Source organism: Nicotiana tabacum, chromosome 8 (assembly GCF_000715075.1).
Source record: "Nicotiana tabacum cultivar K326 chromosome 8, ASM71507v2, whole genome shotgun sequence".
Classification (NCBI taxonomy): Eukaryota; Viridiplantae; Streptophyta; class Magnoliopsida; order Solanales; family Solanaceae; genus Nicotiana; species Nicotiana tabacum.
The window spans coordinates 186,846,367-186,862,275 of record NC_134087.1 but is presented as its reverse complement, the minus strand read 5'-3'; the positions used below and the strand labels follow the sequence as shown (position 1 = coordinate 186,862,275).

At 35.9% G+C, this 15,909-nt stretch overlaps 1 long non-coding RNA gene across 1 annotated transcript; it reads right to left on the bottom strand.

Annotated features, from left to right (window-relative positions):
• Nucleotides 1-593: 593 nt before the first annotated feature.
• LOC107796628 (uncharacterized) lies at nt 594-4,120 on the bottom strand. The gene is made up of 2 exons (XR_012694379.1): nt 3,281-4,120; nt 594-802 (listed from the first exon to the last, which is right to left on the bottom strand). It is a non-coding gene; the product is annotated as an uncharacterized LOC107796628 (long non-coding RNA).
• Nucleotides 4,121-15,909: the final 11,789 nt, after the last annotated feature.

Below are 15,909 nucleotides of genomic sequence, written 5' to 3'. Positions count from 1 at the left end.
GTAGTTTTGGAAGATCGGGAATAAAGTAAACATACTAACGTTTCCATTTTTCTTTTTTTTTTCTTTTTTTTCTTCTTTTCTTTTTTGAAACAGGTACTCTATGAGAAATTATCAAGGAAAAACCCTAAAAGAGAAAAATATTTTTTGTTTTTTTTTGAAGGAAATCTAAGGAATAAATCACAGAAAGACATTTTGAATCCTCATTTGATATCCTGACGCAAGATCTCGAAGCAAGCAATGAAAAAGATAAAACAGAATGTTTTTGGATTTCAATTCTGATTGCCTAAAGGAAAAATTCCAATGATAAACAAAAGATAAAGTATTTTTTTTATGTACAATATCCTAAAGTTCTAATGATAATAAAAGATTTTTTTTTTCATTTTTCACTAGTTTCCCGAAGAAACACTTAAAAGAAGATCTTTTTGGATTTTGGAATTAACACCTTAAAGAAAGCTTTTAAAGAAGTACTATATTTTTTTTCATTTCTAGAATTAGTATTCTAAAGAAAATTTATAACAAAATATAAAATGCAACATCTCTTTTTTTGGATTTTTACTTGTAACACATTTCCAAATGCAAAATAAGAAATACAGTAACAAAAGACTATACAAACTTAACTAGACAATACAAATTCTAACATCACCTAAAAGACTAAATACTACTATACAGGACTAAAAAAATAAAACAAAAACGATTGACTCAAAAACATGAAATGGCTCCTCGAGCAGCTCCTGAATGCAGTGATCCTGACTAGATGTCCTAGGGCTCCGTCATGCTCCAACTCTGATAAATAAATCCACACCTATATAAGAAAACTTGAACCAGCACTATGTGAGACAATAATATTCCCTAAGACACATGCAAAACACGATTGAGGCTATTTTTGCAAATTGGCTTATTTGGCCAAAATGTGGCTAGAAGTGCAAAATTTGGCTAAGACCCCGCAAAGCCAAGAACGTAAGATATACTAGGAAGACCGGACCCTATGTGGGTTGACTACGTATCACGCCCCGAAAGACGAGAATCAAGTATGCGTAGTTCGGGCAGATTGGATACAGGCGAGAATAATAAAAAATCACTAATTCATAGAAATCACATTTTTTCTTGCTTTTTCTTGAAAAATGACGAAACATGCAAAATCATTTTGGATTTTCTTTTATTCGATTTTTGAAAAATGATAAAGAGTGCAAAATCTTTTTGAAGTTTCCATGCTTTTTTTTTTCTTAATAAAATGTAACAAAAATATAATTGGGCCCTACTCGCTTCATCCTCACACTTCAGCCTCTCTTTTCTTTTTTTTTTTCCTTTTTTTTCTCTCTTTTTGTCATTCATCCTCAATTATCATTGGTCCTCCAAATGACCCTTTTACCCTTGAAGAAATGCAACATGTAGCACATAGGATGCATCAAGATGGTCCGTTATTTTGGGTACACCTGTCCTAGATAGGCCCAACCCCTGTGTTGAGTCCCCTAAGTCAAATGCACGTGATGCAGACAAACGTTCCTACTAGGGATCCGGCATGAGGCTGTGTTTTTCTAGGTTTAAAAAATCTGGGTTTATTTGTTCTAGACTTGGCTTACCCGTCTGAACCTCGTTCTAAATTTGGAATATGACTCTAACATAAAAGAAGTCACACGAAGTGCACACTTCTTCATGATTTAGAAGACTCAGAGAGAAGAGGGATTTCGCAACAATTTATATACAGTTCACGGAATATCAAAGCGGTAAAAGCAATCAATTAGCACATTAGGCCCAAATCATGTAACAAAATCAGATAATGGATAAAGCCAACTATAACAAGTATTCTAAGCTCAAATTCTTGAACCCTGAACCAGAGATTCTGGGTTCTGTCCCCAGCATAGTCGCCAGAGCTGTCACACCTCCTTTTTTACCTACACCCCCGGAAGGGTCTAAATAAAGGGAGTTTTTCCAATTAAAGGACAATCGAAACGAGATTTATTATAAAGATTCAGAGTCGCCACTTGGGAGATTTATGGTGTCCCAAGTCACCGATTGAATCCCGAATCGAGGAAAAGATTGACTCTGTTTAACAGTCCGCGAACCAGAAATCCGAGTAAAGAATTTTGTTAACCCGCGAGAAGGTGTTAGGCATTCCCGAGTTTCGTGGTTCTAGCACGGTCGCTCAATGTTATATTCGGCTTAATAATCTGATTTTAGAACATTTTGAACCTATGTGCCAATTTAACCTTTTAAACGCTTTTACTTATTTAAAGAATTAATTCAAAGTCATTTAAAACATATCGCAAGCCACACCACATGAAATGCACCGGTGGTTCACGACACGCTCTATTTAACCTTGTTGGAAATTAGAACCGGGTCACATGAAATGCACCCCCGGGTTTTAACATGTTCACTTCTACTATCATTATTCAAAATTATGGTAGGGTCACATGAAATGCACACCCGAGTTTAGGAAAGTAAAATTATTAAAAGAACGCGCCTAAAGCAACTAGCGCAATTAATTATTCTTCCGAAACTTTGAGATTATAGGAAGGCCATAGATCATAAATATAGTGCGTGAGAGAAAAATGTGACCTTCAACTTCCATGAATTTCCAGCAAACACGGTCATATTCACCCAAAAGAGAACTTAACGACTTATTAACGTTCTGCTAGAATTTAGCAAACCAAACCGACCCTTAGCTCGTATACAATCAAAACCAAACAAATATCCTTAAAAGCAAAAAAAAAACTAATTTTAGTTTTATGTCCAATAACCCAAATGGCTCAACTTCGAATTAATCCACACGGTGAACTTTTCATTTTATAAGACTATACAACACATAAATAGTGCGCACTAATTTTTCCATAAACACATAAACATTAACATAAACACATTATCATAAACTTTTCATTTTTACGGCAAATTAACCTTATGTGTTGATGTGTTAATCATCTCATATAGATCTTTGGGATTATAAATTTTCCATAAGAAACGAAAATATGAAACACTCAACAACCAACAAAGTGCTTTCTACAAAGAAACGAAACATATCCTAGTAGCAAACAACTATCCACAAAGTTCCCTGATAAACTTATTCAAGCAACCACATCAATTATACAATGAAAATATCACATCAAGGGATGCCTCCCAGAGCAGAAAATGACAGAAGCTCAAAAACTCATCTATGGAAGTTCAAGATCATCAATAAATTGAAGCAAATAAACTAACTATTCCAAATAAGAAAATTGATCAAACGATGCATTAAACTCATGAATAATACTTGTGAACAAAATAATCAGAGGCAAGAAAAACTGACCAAAAGTAAACAGAACCAGCACCAGAGCTACGAACGTTAACCTCGAAAAATTTACGACCTCGCCGGACCCGAAACCCGCCTCACCTCGATGTACGAACGGAACGCGGCAACTTTCTACACGACTCGAACTCACAAACGATTCCGAAACTTCAGCTGCCTTACGCTCGCTCCCTTACTCCGTTCATATGCGTGACTGTGTGTGTGCATGTGTTCGCCGACTTCAATGGTGGTCGCCGGTGACGTCGTGCCTCTGGTTTTCAACGAATAGCGGCTGGTTTAAGTTGTTTGGTCGCTGGTTTGTGTTGTCATTTGCCGGTGAGGCAGTAACGGAAGGAGAGGGGTGAGGTGAGTGAGGTCACCGGATTTCCGGCGAAGCTGGGTGGCGTCGCTGCTTCTTCTTCAGGCTCCTAGGGTTTTCTCCTATCGTTCCAGCGAAGAAGATGATGAAAGCTACGTGGAGGGGGGGGTCGTTCGATGAAGAAGAAGATGCGGGGAGGGTACTTGTATCGTTCTCCTTTTCTGGTTTTCTGAAGGACAATAAAAACGAGGCCAGGGGTAGTCTCGTGAAGATGACGATCCAAAAGGGGGTGGGGTCGTTTTTTGTCTGCGCAGCTTTATGCTTTTCAGCCCTTCTTCGTTATCATCCCCTTCTTTTGTTATCCATGCGCAACTGCCTTCTTTTGTTCCCAGCCTCTTTCTCGTTTCATTTTTTGTTTTTTTGTTTTTTCTTTTTATTTATATAGTCTAGGTTTAGGTAGGGTTTTAGGTTAAGGGGTATGGGCCTAGGAATTATGGGCTTGACAATTATGGGCTAGGTCCAAAATTAGGCCTAAAGATAGGTTGCTCGAGCCCAAGCTCTATTCTTTCGCTGCAAACGGATTAAAAGTACGGGCCTATTTGTTAATTATTACTACTATTCAAATAATTATTAAAATAAAACTTACCATTAAAACAAATCTATTTTTGGTATTTTCAAATATCATATTGAAATAAAAATACGACACTATTGTTGTATATATTTTTTTTTAAGATTTTTTTTAGATTAAAAATGACTACAAAATATTAATTAACCTATTTTTGTGATTTTTTGTTTTCTTGTAATAAAATTAAGTAAAAGAGTCAAAATTACTTAAAATATCTATATTATGCCTAAGTTAAATATTTTCGCTAATATATAAAAAATCTCGGGGAGGGTCAAAATTCACATATCTATAGTTACAGGAAATTATGATGCTGCATTATATACTAGAACTGCTGTGGGTAACCAAAGGTTTAAGAAATATTACAACATCTCGTGTGATTTTTGTAAGATGAAGGGGCATAGTAAAGAGAATTGTTACAAGATAGTGGGATATACTTGTGATTTTAAGTCAAAAAAGAGAGGGGGAGCAGGAAATGGTGCAGCCTACAATGTATTTGGGGAAGGTGTTCCACAGAATGGTATACTGACAAACAATATGACTGCGGGCAATCCAAATACAATTGGAGTAAACCAAACTGCAGGACAAGGGCAAGAGAATATAATGACTCAGCTATCTCAACTTGGAGTGTCTCCATTTACACAAGAACAGTATGATCAGATCCTGCAATTACTCAACAAAAATCCTGCACCAGTTAGCAACAATACATTATCATCTGCAACAAATGTAGCAAGTACAAGTACAAGTACAACTTTACTAGCTTCAGAGGATAGTAAGAAAGAATGGATAGTTGATACATGAGCTACAAATCATATGGTAGCTGACCTAAAACTGTTAAAAAAATTCATATGTGGTTCAACCTGAAATTCCAAAGAAAGTCTATATGCCTAATGGTGACATTTCATGTGTGACACATATCGGAGCCAGCAAATTACCAAACAAAAATATCATTACTAATGTGTTTCATCTGCCTCAATTCAAGTTCAATTTGTTATTAGTTTCTAAATTGACCAAAGAGCTAAGGTGTTCAGCTACCTTCTTTCCTGGCTTCTTCATTTTCCAGGAACTCTTCAATGGGAAGGTGAATGAGATTGGTAAGGAAGATAATGGTCTTTACATACTTGATGGTCAAACATCTGGAAGTTGCTCAGATGTCTCTTTGGCAGTAAAAAAGAAGAATGTTGAAGGTGAAATAGTTCAGTCAGAAGATATTGAATTGTGGCATAAAAGGTTTGATCATGTATCTACTACAGTTCTTAGACATTTGCTACCTATAAATGTAGAGCTTATAGCTGACAAAGTGAATAAGTGTGCAGTATGTCCATGTGCAAAACAAACAAGATTGCATTTTCCTGATAGTAGTATTAAATATGTTGCTTGCTTTGACTTAGTACATATGGACTTATGGGGTCCCTACAAAATAGCAACATATGATGGCAACAAATATTTTTTGACTGTGGTTGATGACTATTCCAGAATGTGTTGGGTGTTCTTACTTAAACTGAAGTCTGATGTGTGTGTGATAATTAAGCAGTTCATCACCTTTGTTAAGACTCAATTTGATAAGGTCATTAGAGTGATCAGGACAGATAATGGAACAGAATTTGTCAACTCTGTTTGCAGTAGTTTGTTTCAACAACTAGGCATAATTCATCAAAAGACATGTGTCTATACTCCTCAGCAAAATGGAGTTGCTGAAATAAAGCATAGACACATACTAGAAGTCACTAGAGCTATTAGGTTTAAGGCAGGGATTCTAATCAAATTTTGGGGTCACTGTATGTTAGCTGCAGTATATCTTATAAATAGGATACCTAGCGCAGTGATCAATAATCAATCTCCCTATGAGAGGTTGTACAGAAGAAGACCATCCTATAATCACATGAAAGTTCTAGGATGTCTATGTTATGCAAAAATGGTTCAACAATATGACAAATTAATGACAAGAACTAGACAAGCAATTCACATGGGATATGCAGAAACACAGAAAGGATATCTACTTTATGATCCCACTAACAGAAGCTTCTTTGTCAATGGAGATGTGATTTTTAGAGAAGATGTATTTCCCTTCAAAGTTAAACAAAAAGTCACCCCACTTATATTTCAAAATTCTGTTCCTGACTCAATGTCATATGATTTATATAGTACCCCTGAAGGTCAACTATCTGGAATCAGAACATTTACTACTCAGACATTAAATACTCAATCTGAAGTAGTTGAACCTCTAGAAGTACAGAGTACTGATATGGATCAAATCAATGAGGTTCAAATAGAACCAGATGAGTCTCAACCTCTTATCAATGCTCAGCACTTTCCTGAACCTCTAGAAAATCAACATCAAGCTAAAGTTGTTGAGATAACTGAATCTTTAGTGAATCAAAACCAACTGGTAGGAGGTGGAATTAGGAGGTCTGGTAGACAAAAAAGGCAACCTATTTGGATGAATGACTTTGTGTCTCTAAACATTCATCATGAGGTTCCTTATGCTATGTCTAAGTATATCACTTACAATAATGTCTCTCCATATTACCAAGCATATATAGAAGCCTCCTCATCTACAACTGAACCCTCAAACTACTTTGAAGCTGTTAAAGACCCCAGGTGGGTAGATGCAATGAAGGCAGAAATTGAAGCCTTAGAAACCAATCATACATGGGACATAGTCTCATTACCTGAGGGCAAAAGTCCTATAGGATGTAAGTAGATTTATAAAATCAAATACAAGGCTTCAGGAGAAATTGAAAGATTCAAGGCGAGACTAGTGGCAAAAGGGTATAGTCAAAAAGAAGTCATTGACTATCAAGAAACATTCTCACCAGTTGTGAAAATGAAAACTATCAGAACTGTCTTGTCTATTGCAGCCGGTAAATAACGGAATATACATCAAATGGATATATACAATGCTTTTCTTCAAGGGAATTTACATGATGAAATATATATGCAATTACCACAAGGATTTAAGAGTCAGGGGGAGAAAAATCCAGTGTGCAGACTCATAAAATCCTTGTATGGGCTAAAACAAGCCCCAAGGCAATGGAATGCCAAACTAACAGAAGCTTTACTAAGTTTTCAATTTCAACAGAGCCAATATGATCATTCTCTCTTTATTAAGAAGACAAGTGAAGGCACAATAATAGTTCTTGTATATGTTGATGACATGCTGATTACAGGTGATAGTCTAAAGCTAATTGAAGACACAAAAACTACTCTACAACAAACCTTTAAGATGAAGGATTTAGGTGAGCTAAAATACTTCCTAGGTATTGAATCTGCAAGATCCAAACAAGGGATCTTAATGCATCAAATGAAGTACACACTAGAACTCATTTCTGAAACTGGCCTAAGTGCTACAAGGCCAGCTATAACACCTATGGACAGCAATGTCAAGTTAACTACAAAAGAGTATGATGATTATATTGAAGAAACAGGTAAGTCAGAAGATGATTTACTTCCTGATCCAAGCATTTATCAAAGATTAATTGGGAAACTTCTGTACTTAACTATGACAAGACCAGATGTATCATACAGTGTACAAAACTTAAGTCAATTCTTACAGCAACCTAAAAAATCTCACATGGAAGCTGCACTCAGAATTGTGAAATATCTGAAGAATCAGCCGGGGCAAGGAATTCTTCTGTCCAGCAAATACAACAATAATATTTTTGCATATTGTGATGCAGATTGAGCTTCATGTCCACAATCTAGAAAGTCTATAACAGGCTACTTAATTAAACTTGGAGAATCTCTAATTTGTTGGAAGTCAAAGAAACAGACAACTGTCTCAAGAAGCTCGGCATAACCCGAGTACAGAAGTATTGCTGCTACAGTTGCAGAACTGATTTGGTTATTGGGTCTACTTAAGGAAATTGGTATTGAAGTAAAGACACCACTTGACATTTTCAGTGACAGTAAAGCTGCTATGCAAATAGCAGCAAATCCCGTTTATCATGAAAGGACTAAACATATTGAAATCTATTGTCACTTTATAAGGGAAAAAATAGTCCAAGGAGTGGTTACAACAAAGTACATTTCCACAAGGGATCAGCCAGCTGACATCTTAACCAAAAGCCTCAGTAAAGTTCAACATGATTATCTTTGCTCCAAGCTAGGAGTTCTTAACATTCTCTCACTACCTAGTTTGAGGGGGAGTGTTGAGACAATTAAGTGATACTCTCCTAAGGGTACATTAGTCATTTACTTATACACTAAGCTAAATCAGTTAGTGTTAAATACTTTATATATACATATGTAAAGAGTGATAAAAAAGAAGAAATAAAAATAACAGACATACGCTCTTTTCTTTCTCTTTCTTATTTCTTCTTTCTGCTAGTCTCTGCTATTCTATCTTCTGCTTCTAACTGGGCTTCATCCCATTCACCTTCTATCAAACTATCTCAGTAATCTAATATTTGGTTAGTTGTTACATTGCATCAATAATTAAATGATTAACAAAGTAACCAAAATCTAACAAAGAAGGAAAAGATAGCTTACATTAATTAGCTAAAGCAAGTTGAGGTGACATTGAGCTTGTCCATTACAATAGGTTATTAATTAACGTCAAAGAATGTTTAATCGAAAGCTTCCATATTTTAATCTTACTTAGAAAGACCGGGCATCGAAAAGATGTATAAACTTCATCGATTTTTAATGCTTGAACCATGCTATGAAATAAATCGATAAAGCATAAATTCAATTCGAAAGTAGTAAATGAGCAACATATGATTAAAGATCTTATATGGTTATTAGTTAAATAAAAGTTATTTTATGTATCAATCCTAACAATTCTGACAACTCATAGAGTGACAACTAGTTTTTGGTATATCAAGAGATATCACAATTGCCAAAAATAATACTTACATTACATTTGCAAGTAAAAGAATAATTCAACAAATATGGAATAAAACAATACCGGAAGGTTCACAAGAAGCTTCTATAGCTTCAAGTGATTAATATTTGGTTTGTCACATCTTATTTCAAGTAATTTATAAACAAGTAAACAACTTGACTTAAACACAATCTAATTTGTCTCAACCTTAATCAGTAACAACTAATATACTAAAGTAATAATTAGTGTAGCGGTGACAACTTCCTCTCAAATTCGTACTCCCTTCCTCCAATGTCTCTATTCTACAAAATCTTTCCTTAAAGAGTTTCGTAATCGTACAATCACTTTATTGATGTTCACATGGTGTTTCTTTATGCTTTAGTTTTTCTTTGTTAATATAGAAAACTTGATTTATTGTTAATATATATATATATATATATATATATATATATATATATATATATATATATATATATATATATATAAAAGACTATGTCTTTTTCCCATTCCTTAAACTTAGGAATATGGAACAAGTCTTAATCCGACTTAATGTTACGTCACATCATTGGTTTAAGGTAACCTATAACAATAGGTATTTGTATAAAGACATCATAATTTGGTAATAATCTAGAGGATATAGTGAATTTAGTATATATAATTTGTTAAGAATTAAGATACACCAATAATCGTGTAAAGAATTTTATCCTATAAATCCTTTTCTCCCTCTCCTTCCCTTTCATTTTCATATACCATCAAACCTCTCTATAACAATCTCGTTTGTTCCGAAATCTTTTGGCTGCTATAGTGAAATGTTGTTAAATATAATATAATATAATATACTATAGTGAAATGCTGTTATAGAAGACATATATTATAACATAATATATTATTCAGTTTCGAGAATAACTCGACTTTTATAGTAAATGACTATTATATAAAGATGATGTTATAGAGATGTCTCACTATATATTTACTATTATACACGTTTCTCTGTATTGACAATAACTACGACCCTTGCTAATAATGCAATTAATATTTACACCCTCTTACACAAAATTATCAGACTAAGAACTCTTAAATTAAACTTCAATTTCAAAACAGCTTCCTTCTCTAGAACTAATTACTAGAGGCTTCCTATAAAATGGGATGTTGAGCATCTCTAGAACTAATTGTCAAACTTTAATTCAATGTTTATAATATGTGGCTAGAAAAAGAAAGACCATTAATTTTTCAAGATTTTGTGTGAAAAAATGTTAGCTTTTGTCAAAAAGAAAAGAAAAATGTATCTTATCTGTTTGCCTAGGTGGTTATGCAGAAAGTATAGTGTAATCATCATTAGAGGCGAACTAGAACATTACTAAACTTCAACTAAATTTATTACTTTCGACTCGAATTGTATCGTGAAATTTTCGCCGGTTATCCCTTTTTTATATCAGTTGCTTCCTAATGGTTATTTTTTGCTCTTCCAATTAATGGACCTTTTAGATCACTACCTAAAGATCAAAAACTTATGAATAATATGAAAATCTTATGAGAAAACTTTAGATTACGATTTAAAAAATTTGTAAGTTATTACAAGCGTTAAATTACAATCTAATATTTTATAAGCAAGCTAAAATTATATGCGCAAACATTACATCCGAATCTAATGTTATGAGGATTCAGGGGAAACAATTTTTCAAGAGCTATAGTTGCAGGACTTTTTAAAATAGTGACAAAATGTAAACAATGGCCTAAGAAACAGACATCTGCAAGATCAGCCAATATTATCTACATGTTGACAATTTACCTACACGTGTGAACTCACAATATAAAATAGAGTCAAAATGTCTGCTATTTGACTCCAATAATGATATGATATGCAGCCGCACGTCAAATGCAATAAAACGAGAACAATTAGAAGCATTTCTTGCTTTTGTTTTATTTCTCGTCTTCTCCCAATTAATTGTAATTACATAAGAGATTAGGACGAAGCTTTTGACTAGAATGCCTACTTAAAATTTCCCTATACGTGATACTAAATATACTTAGTTAATACAACAATCTGGAAATTGTTTTGAAAAAATGCAGACTTCGAATTATCTCACCAATGAGGAACTAGATATTTTTCACATAACATAAATTTCAAAGAAAATTGATGAAGAAAAAGGAATATGATTGCGCCGTGGTCGAGGCGGCGATGGATAGATATATGGGTGTAAAAACTTATATGTATAAAATTTTACATTAAATTAATGAATGTAAAGTGTCTCCTTGTACACACATTTATCACTTATTATGATAAATGATATGTACTCTCATTTGAATTATAAGTGCTAAGTGATTACTTAATTTAGTATAAACATTTTATGTGAGATTTGAGAAGTATTGAAGTATTCGAACCTCGAAAGCCAAGAATTTTATGTCTTCCTCGAGCCAATGCAAGATAACATTTTTTCATACTTTTCTTTGACCAAACTCGCTAGGAAATTAATTGATCTTCGTACTTCCATTTAGTTCTTGCATTCTCAATTTAGTTAGTTGATTGACTAGCTTCTATTGACTTAACTTAGAGGCATTACTCTGGGGCGGATCCACATGGGTCAAAAGGGTTCAGATGAACCCACTTCGGCGGACAATAATATTGTATTTATAGGCTCTTTTAACCTATGTTGCTTGGATCTTTCAAAATGTCGTTACACACATATCGAATCCTCAAAAGAGGCATTACTTTTGAAGGATCTTGGATATACCTGACAATATTTTGAAGGATCCGACCTCAAATCTCTTTTCAAATCCTTAAAATACGGTCTATGAAATTAATGAATGTAAAGGAAAAGTACTTTTGTTTGTCCTATTCATGTACAAGCAAATATGTTTTTGTTTTACCCTGTAAGAGACTGTTTTTACAGCTTGAACCTATGATCTCCTGGTCACATGATATCAACTTTACCAGTTACGCCAAGATTTCGCTTCTTAATAAATAAAAATAAGCAACTGTCACGATCCTAAACCCGGACCCGGTCGTGATGGCGCCTCTCGTGAAGACAAAGTCATCCGACACTTATCCATTTCAGTTTTAAGCAGTTAACAATGAGAATTAAGTCTAAAACTTGATAATTAATCCAACATTTAAGCAGTCAACAGTACAAATATGTGGAAGAACAACCCAATATAGCCCGATACCGGGGTGTCACAAGTCACGAGCATCTACTAAGGTCTAAAATACAACGGAATTTCTGTAATTGTGCTAAATACAGTCTAATGACATCAAAGGGAGAAAAGCAGTGGTGCGGAAGTCGGGCAGCTATCTTGCTAAACTCCAAATACTCTGCCTCTGATCAACTAATATCCACTACCGGGTGCAAAAAATCTACACACAAGGTGCAGGGAGTAAAGTGAGTACTCCAACTCAGTGAGTAATAATTATAACTAAGACCGAGTGATAGGAAAACACGAAAAGTACATCAACATGTTGTATAGAAGTAGTACAAAACTAGTAAGAAAGCAATGAAGCTGTGAAATCTCTTAAAGCATCTTAGCTCAGTTTAAACTTCTTTAAAAATGACTTTTCAACAGTTAAACAATTGAATGCAAAGCAATTAGAACAGATAAGCACAGAAAATTCGCCCATCGGGCACAAATACACAATAAATGACAGACCAATAAGACAGGTAAGCACATAAAGGATTGGCCCTCAGGCACAATGTCAACAATACCAGCCCCTTGGGCTATATCTCACATCACAATGGATAGCCCCGCTCACTGGGGGTGTGCAAACTCCTGGAGGGACTCCTTACGGCCCAAGCACAATATCAAGCCATCTCGTGGCATCATCACTAGGCCCTCGGCCTCATATCAACAAGCCACCTCGTGGCGTACATATCTCAGGCCCTCGGCCTCATAATCAATATCAAATGTTTCCTCACAACATAGGCCCTCGGCCTTACTCAGTCAAAATCCTCACAAGCCACTCGGGCAATAGTAAAACATGATTCTCAGCCCAAAATATCATTTAAAAGATCATTTAAGTGTTAAAACAGAGTAAACATGGCTGAGTACGAAAACAGTGAAATATAACATGACTGAGTTCAAGTATAAAGTCAAAATAGTGAGGAAATATCAATAAAAGTCCCCTAAGGGTTCAAATAGTTGGCACGAAACCCAAATATGGCATTCAGCCCAAATAATGATGATAGCAAATAGATTTCAGTCAAATACGAGGTAAAATAGTCATTCGGGATGGACTAAGCCACAATCCCCAATAGTGCACGGCCCCACGCTCGTCATCTAGCATGTGCGTCACATCAATATAGCACAACGATGTGCAAATCCGGGGTTTCATACCCTCAAAACATCATTTACAATCATTACTCACCTCGATCCAGTCCAAACTCTAGCCCGTGATGCCTTTGCTCGTACGAATCGACCTCCAGATGCTCCAAATCTAGCCACAATAAGTACATTATCATTAAACTATGCTAAGAGAATGAAGCCCACTCAAAAATATCCAATTTATATCAAAAATCCCGAAATTGCTCAAACCCGACCCCCATGCCCACGTCTCGAAATCCGATAAAAGTCATATCAATATAATCCTCATCCTCTCACGAGTCTATACATACCAAGAACATCAAAATCGGACCTCAATTGTCCCTTCAAATTCCCAATTTACACTCTCCAAAGTCAAGCCCTAATTTCCCAATTTTTAGGCTTTAATTTCCACATTTTTCACGATTAAACAAGTAAAAATCAACATAGTATCGAGTATTGAGTTCAAAAATCTTACCTCCAGGTGTTATCTCTTGAATCCCTCTTCAAATCCTTTCAAAAAGCTCCAAAATCGCCCAAAAATGGTGAAAGTTAGCCCCAAAATCGCGAAGGGTGAAATATATACATTCTGATCTAGGCATTTTCGCACTTGTGGCCAACCCACCGCATTTGTGGTGCCGCTTTTGCGGTCCAAGAGCCGCTTCTGTAGTCTTTCACTTAAGTTACCAATACCGCATCTGTGATGCCTTGCCCGCACCTGTGCCTTCGCAAGTGCAGCTCCAAAACCGTTTCTACAGCCACATCATTCCCAGCCTATTTCCGCTTCTGCGACCAATCTTCCGCATTTGCGGCGTCGCACCTACGGTCCTAAATCCGCAGGTGCAGAAACAATAGAAACAACAAATCTACAGCATTCACCAAACTCCCAATCTCTCCATCGACCATCCGAAATCACCTCGAGGCCCCCAGAACCTTAACCAAAAGCACAAACATAACCCGTAACCTTATTCAAACTCGTCCCAACCTTCGGAACGCTCAAAACAACATTAAAAACTCAAAATCACATCAAATTCAAGACTAGGATTCCAAAATCTTTCGAATTCTATTTTTGATCAAAAACCCAACCAAACCACATCCGAATGACCTGAAATTTTGCACACACATACCAAATGTCACAACGGAACTACTGCAACTTCCGGAATTCCATTCCGACCTCTATATCAAAATCTCACCAATCAACCGGAAAATGCCAAAATCTCAATTTCGCCAATTCAAGCCTAAACCTTCCACGGACTTCCAAAATGCATTCCGATCACACTCCTAAGTACCAAATCACCTAACAGAGCTAGCCAAATCATACAAATTCCGATCCGCGATCATATACCAACAAGTCAAATCTTGGTCAAACCTTTCAAATTTTAAGCTTCAAACTGAGAACTGTTCTTCCAAATTCATTATGATTACCCTAAAAATCAAAACCAACGATTTACATAAGTCACAATACATCACACGGGGCAAGTCATGCTCGAGAACTGGTGAGCAAAGTGCAAAAGCTCAAAATGACCGGTAGGGTCGTTACATCCTCCCCACTTAAACATACGTTCGTCCTCGAACGTGCCCAGAGTTGTTCCAAAAGCCAACCAATCGCTGAATAACCTTACGATGAACATACCCGGGGGTGATCCCACGTCATCCTATCTCGTATAGGTCCGATAACACAATGTAACTGAAATTTAAAAATCCAGCCTAGCCCATAAACCTTAGAACCACATTTCCACTTCTGAAATCATCCACCAGATCAGAATCTCACATCTATACTCTGAATAAGCCGGAACAAGCTGTAATAACCCATACCTGCAACCTCAGGTGTAATTACATGATATACCACATAACTCAAATGCTTATAGCGATAATTTCTAATCACAGCAGCTACATCCAACAATCGAATACCGATAGAAAACCTCTTATCAACTAAAGTTTCATCCCAACATTTTCATATATTGCCAATGATAAATGAAACACGCAATAAACCAAATCTGTTTGTATTCATTCTAGATCCCAACGATCTCATCTAATCCAACACAACTACTCTGGCGACATGACACCTCAATACAGACTAAAGCCATAACTTGCGCAATCCGTGCATCGATAAGCAACAATCCAAACATACTCAAATCATGGAAATGACTCAAATGAAAGAGTTGTACTGCAAGCTCCCTAGTACCATCTCAACACAATGCTGAGAACCCGACAAACGTCGTAGAAATAGAATACACGAATCCAATCTGCAGGATCATACCTCCACATAGCTTCGCTCTAATGCGCGACCTCATCCAAACACTGGTCCACACGAAACACCTCAAGTCACTATGCTTAAAATCGACAACCATGCGCAATATGATGTCTAAAACCAAAGCAATCATCATAACCATCGTGAAGAAATTGACATAACATTACAAAACCCGAAAGAACATAACCGATATGCCATCCGCCGAGCAATACCCAATACTCTTCTCGCTCGAATTCCAGTACGAAACTCCAATAGAAATGCACCACATGTGCCTATAACCAACAAATTCCAATGTCTCGCAACACGTAAAGGTAACTTAGAGATCCTCTCAGAACACTAATAA